This window comes from Botryllus schlosseri, chromosome 4 (genome assembly GCF_051294905.1).
Source record: "Botryllus schlosseri isolate E-star chromosome 4, Bs_hap1, whole genome shotgun sequence".
In the NCBI taxonomy this organism is placed as follows: Eukaryota; Metazoa; Chordata; class Ascidiacea; order Stolidobranchia; family Styelidae; genus Botryllus; species Botryllus schlosseri.
The window spans coordinates 14,564,948-14,571,153 of NC_137239.1; the positions used below are offsets into that span (position 1 = coordinate 14,564,948).

At 36.1% G+C, this 6,206-nt stretch overlaps 1 long non-coding RNA gene across 1 annotated transcript; it reads right to left on the reverse strand.

Annotated features, from left to right (window-relative positions):
* On the reverse strand, positions 1-5,402 carry LOC145437099 (uncharacterized). Its single transcript, XR_013914574.1, has 4 exons — positions 4,864-5,402; positions 3,476-3,592; positions 3,159-3,265; positions 1-462 (listed from the first exon to the last, which is right to left on the reverse strand). It is a non-coding gene; the product is annotated as an uncharacterized LOC145437099 (long non-coding RNA).
* Between the last annotated feature and the right edge of the window lie 804 nt (positions 5,403-6,206).

Genomic DNA, 6,206 nt, shown 5'->3' on the forward strand with positions numbered 1-6,206 from the left:
ATACACTCTTAGCGAAAAGAGTGGTTATACACACCCCAAAAGGTGGTACACGAAAATAGAACTTACGTAACCCTGCCGGTGTGAATGACCAGAATCCACCCCATTCCTTGCGGTGTATATCGGATATCTCACCCTAGCCATTAGAATTGATTGGGGCGGAATTTCAATATATACACCCCACTTGAAATCCTGCATCTTTTTCCAAATGGCACGCTATTGCAAATAAACTTTCTTGATTGCATATATTCGATATCAATTGAACCATAATAACATAAAAAAAACATATTTAGTGAAATAACAAAAACAGAGATCCCAGCGACGGAGAAAAAAATTCACTGAAAATACTGCTCGAAGAACATTGCCCATGTAGTATTGGGAAGTCGCCTCCTCCAGGTTTCCGAAAAACACTCTTGTACGGCGAAGGCTGAGTCACTATCTTCAGCAAGAACTTGTGGCATCATTCTGAAATCAAAATGCATATTCACAACCCAAATAACAGGCACATATGCTAACATGCATAACTTAATGAAAGACCACAAAAATAGAAGGCATTACAAAGTATATATATTTTCACAAAGTACTTACAAAAAGTCAGATGTTACACTTGCTAAGGAATTGCAGCACAGACTGTGGTCCGATAGGGTGAACTAACCGCTATAGGAAACATGTTCACACACGATCACTGTATGTGTGGGCAATTAGTCATCGACAAGATGGAAATTGATGGATAGTTTTCATGCAAACCGCATGTAACAGGCAGACTTGGGCAACTAGAAAACGTTCCGTTTTTCCAAATTGGATTGGAATTATATTACAACTACAAGTTTTTTTTTCGAATTAGAGTAGAATTAAAATTTGAGCTACACAGTTGTAACTTAGATTAAAATTATAATTCTAGCTAACAGTTTTTTTTCAAATTAGATTAGAATTAGAATTACTGAAATCGCGAAAAGTTGAATCAAACTCGGTTATCATCAAATCACAGTTCATCTTATGAGCATGAGAATAGCAAATGTCTACTGTACAGTAGGGGTGTTCAAAAATGACTTTTTCTTTCAATTTTACTGGCTACTTGATAAAATTGTTAGGTTACATGATTGAAGCTTGCACACCAAATTTGGTTTGATTCCAACCAGTACCCGCATTGCTACAGGAGAAGAAAGTTTTTTATTTATTATATGAAAATGAACGAAAAAAGAATTAAAATTTTCTGTTCACCACATTAAATTGTTAGGTTGTCTATAGAAACAATGCTCAACCGATTTGGCTCAATTCCAACCAGTGGAAGCGGAGTTATTGCCGTCACAAAATTTTGGATTTGAATAAAATAGTATTTACGGTGAACGATTCTTTAATTATTTATGACTGTTGTGCCCACCGTAAATACTATTTTATTCAAATCCAAATTTTTCGAAATCAATAACTCCGCTTCGGCTGGTTTGATTTGAGGCAAATTTGGTGGGCATCGTTTCTATAGACAACCTTACAATTTCAAGGGTGAACAGAAAATTTTGAATTTTTTTACTAATTTTTAAATAATATATAAAATAATTTTCTTCTCCTGTAGCAATGCGGCTACTGGTTGGAATTGAACCAAATTTGGTGTTTAGGCTTCAATTCCGTAATCTAACAATTTTACCAAGTAGCCAGAAGAATTTAAGAATAAAGATTCATTTTTAACACCCCTACTGTACAGAAAGCTTGGCTTGTTTCGCACTATACAGTTCTCCTGTAGCATTTCCAGGAAAACCTGACATTAGATGATACTTAAAATTAGACCATAGAAAGATTTCATACATTCGATTAGAATTGTAATTAGAGCATAGAAACATTTCACAAATTAGAATAGCTTCAATTAGGATAATTAGACAACTAGAATACTAGCAACACCGCCTATATCAGAAATAAATGAATATATTTTTGAAGATTCTTGCTGTTAGTAGTGTCATATGCCATTAGTAATTTTATATTAGTCGCGAGGATTCATATCGCAATTTTCAAGGTAGAATCCTCTGAAAATCTGCGTACCATACTTGACTACTTTTCCAACATTTCGTATTCTACTTCCACTTGGCGTAGTTTTGACTTGTATTGGGAACTGTTGCATCTACTTGTAATCGAGTATAAATTGAAGTTGGTATTTCTACATCGACTTGAGTAGCAACGCTGGTAACTTTGACCATCTCTGCTTTGGTTTACCTCATAGATGCGACTACGAAAGTTGACATCAGGTGTCATTACTAGGGCAATTTTTTTGACATGTCAAAAAAGTCAAAATTAGGTCAAAATTGTAGCGTTAGGTCAAAATTTGTCAAAATTGTTTACAAAATTTGTCAAAATTGTTTACAAAGTCAAACATTTTTTGACCTCTGCATTTCGTTTGTATCGTAGATTTTGCGCTGTCGGTGAACTTATCATTTGATATTTTACAGCTTGTAGCCTACTTTATAGGCCTACCGTTGTAAACGGACCATCGTCTGCTCATTGTGAATCATAAAGGGTCTAATGAAACAAATATGGACATGGTTTTATGGTCAACGTACCACAATATCCTAGCTGAAGCAAGAATGCTTGGACATTGCATGGTTCTTATATCAAGAAGCGCAAGCTTAAAAATTGTGATATAGACAACATTGTCAGAATGAAGCAACACGGTTTGTCACCAGCAGTGTGCACACAACTTGAGTGTTGTCAGCCAACAAATGCTGCTGTTGAATGTTCTTTCTCCGTTCTTGGCAAGCTACGTAGTAAGGACAGACACTTTCTACCCGAGAATGTAGGAAAGGATCTTTCGTTGTACTACAACAAATTTTAATTATTTCCACCAGAATACGTAATGTAACTACTGGAATTCTTCATAGGGTCAGATTTCGTTAAAATACTAGTTTTTCATGTAAAAATCTGTCAGTTTTTGAGCCAAAAACGTTTTTTCAGGCCAATCTACTTTGTAAGGACAGACAGTTCCAATCAGAAATGAAGATAAGTAGTACAATTTTAACATTATATGCGAAAACACCTAATTTGCATACGTGAGGTCAAAATTTGGTCAAATTTCAGTTTTTTAAGTCAAAAAAGGTCAAAATTAAGATTTTTTAGGTCAAAATCTTCCATGTTTTAGGTCAAAAAAATTGCCCTAGTCATTACCAAAGTTGTCATACCTGCTGGCTTGATAACGAGTCTTTCAGTTTTCGCAGCAAACTTCTAAACTCGGTTAGTTCCTATGATATAATCTTGCTCTTGCAGCATGGAGTCTTTAAGCAGCATCCTAAAATTAGAAGAAAATCAGAGAAAGAGATGCATGGACTTGATTTAAATTTGACTACTTGGTATTAATGCAAAACACGAAACGTTTTCTAGTTGTGCAATATTGACTTTCAGAATGGATTCAAAGCGACCGCAGATACAGGTCTGATTAGAAAACCTTGACTTGCCTTATACATGGAAATTAGCAAATTAGCTTGATGCTAATGATTACCTTGCAATATGTGCTGTTTGATAACGATCCATCACTGTTTCGCAGCATACGGTTTTATGGTTCAATGCGACGTCGACTTGGTTGAAATGCCCTGACATGATCTTGTATAGTAGCATCCTAAAATTGAAATAATAACCATGAGGTATAAACGTTTAGTTGACAATTTGGATTGGATTCTAAACTCATCTGATATGTGCGCTGGGGGTCTTCAAAAATTGATTTTTTTCTCAAATCGTACTGGCTACTTGATAAAATTGTAAGGTTACCTAATTTAAGCCTGCACACCAAATTTGGTTCGATTCCAACCAGTAGCCGCATTGCTACAGGAGAAGAAAGTTTTTTATTTATTATATGAAAATGAATAAAAGAAGATTTGAAATTTTCTGTTCACCCCATTAAATTGTTAGGTTTCCTATAGAAACATTGCTCAACCGATTAGGCTCAATTCCAACTAGTGGAAGCGGAGTTATTGCCGTTAAAAAATATTGGATTTTAATACAAAAGTATTTTTACGGTGACCGATTCTTTAATCAGTTATTACAGTTGTGCCCACCGTAAATACTATTTTATTCAAATCCAAATTTTTCGACATCAGTAACTCCGCTCCGGCAGGTTTGAATTGTGGCAAATTTGGTGGGCATCGTTTATAGACAACAATTTCATGGGTGAACAGAAAATTTTGACTCATTTTAATATAATAAATTAAAAAAACTTTCTTCTCCAGTAGCAATGTGGCTGCTGGTTGGAATCAAACCAAATTTAGTGTGCAAGCTTCAATAAGGTAACCTAACAATTTTATCAAGTAGCGAGTAGAATTTGAGAATAAAAAGTCATTTTTGAACACCCCTACTGCACCGCAAGCTTGGCTCGTTTCGCATTCTACAGTTCTCCTGTAGCCTTTTCAGGAAACCCAGACATTAGATTAGAATTAGAATTAGAGCATAGAAACATTTCACAAATTAGAATAGCTTCAATTAGTATAATTAAACAACTAGAATATCTAGTTGTCCAAGTCTAGCAACACCACCTGTACCAGGAATAACTGAATATATTTTTGAAGATTGTTCCTGTTAGTAGTGTCATATGCCATTAGTAATTTTATATTAGTCGCGAAGATTCATATTGCAATTTTCAAAGTACAAACTTCCGAAAAACTACTTACCATACTTGACTATTTTTCCGACATTTCGTATTCTACTTCCACTTGACGTAGTTTTGACTTGTATTGGGAACTGTTGCATCTACTTGTAATCGAGTATAAATTGACGGGGTATTTCTACATAGACTTGAGTAGCAACGCTAGTAACTTTGACCATCTCTGCTTTGGTTTACTTCATATATGCGACTACGAAAGTTGACATCAGGTGTCGTTAACAAAGTTGTCATACCTGCTGACTTGATAACGAGTCTTTCAGTTGTCGCAGCATACTCCTAAACTCGGTTAGTTCCAGTGATATAATCTTGCTCTTGGAGCATGCAGTCTTTAAGCAGCATCCTAAAATTTAAAAAATAATCAGAGAAAGAGATGCATGGACTTGATTTAAATTTGACTACTTGGTATTAATCCAAAACACGAAACGTTTTCTATAGTTGGGCAATATTGACTTTTAGAATGGATTCAAAGCGACCGCAGATACAGGTCTGATTAGGAAACCTTGACTTGCCTTAGCCCAGTGGTTCCCAACCTTTTTCGACCCATCGCCCCCTTTTCAAGGTCAACACCGATCATCCTCCCAAAATTTTGTGTACCGAAAATTGGGCATACAAACTGTAATCACCGGCGGGTTGACTAAAAGAAAAGGTCAAATTTTCGGCTCGATGTCTAATTTGACACACTTTTGTAACTAAATTTCCGTGGGTTGACTAAAAAAAAAAGGTCAGCCGTTTTGACGCGTCATCGCCCCCCCTATCGCCCCTTCCTATTTTCGCCCCCTTAGTCCATTTTCGCCCCCCTGTTGCCCCCTTCGTCATTTTCGCTCCCCTAGACCGCCAAATCGCCCACGTTGGGAACCACTGCCTTAGCCTATACATAGAAATTTGCAAATTAGCTGAATGATAATGATTACCTTGGAATACAAGCTGTTTGATAACGATCCTTTACTGTTTCGCAGCATACGCTTCTACCGTTAAATGTGACGTCAATTTGGTCGAAATTCCATGATATTAGCTTTTATAGCAGCATCCTAAAATTGAAAAAATAACCATGAGGCATACGGTAAACGTTTAGTTGACAATTTGGATTGGATTCGAAAGGCCCAAGACATCCGACATGTGTACTGATGTTGTAGCCTTGACTTGCTTTATGCTTGTAAATAAGCGAGTTAAAGTACAATTTTGTAACTATCCTACGCATAGTATATTACTCACCAACAACATATTTGATTTCACATTCACAGAGTAAGAGTCTGCTACTAATAGCAATCAGTCCTTGAATCTAACAAAAAGCAGATTTGTGCATATGCACAGATCGTGTGTAGGATGTCTTATCATGAGTCAAGAAGTGCATATATTATGATTTGTTTATATTGATCGAAAGGATAGTTTGATAAACTTTGGCAAGGCTATATTTGCCTCTTCATATTGGTCAAAACATTGAAGACCCAGCTAATCCGTGCATTGTTGCACACCGAGTTGACCGCAGTAGTGCGCATTGCTACTCAAGCAATAGATGTCAATTTCTACTCAATGACAAGCATATAGAAGTGGCTATGTCAAATCCATGTCAAGCTGC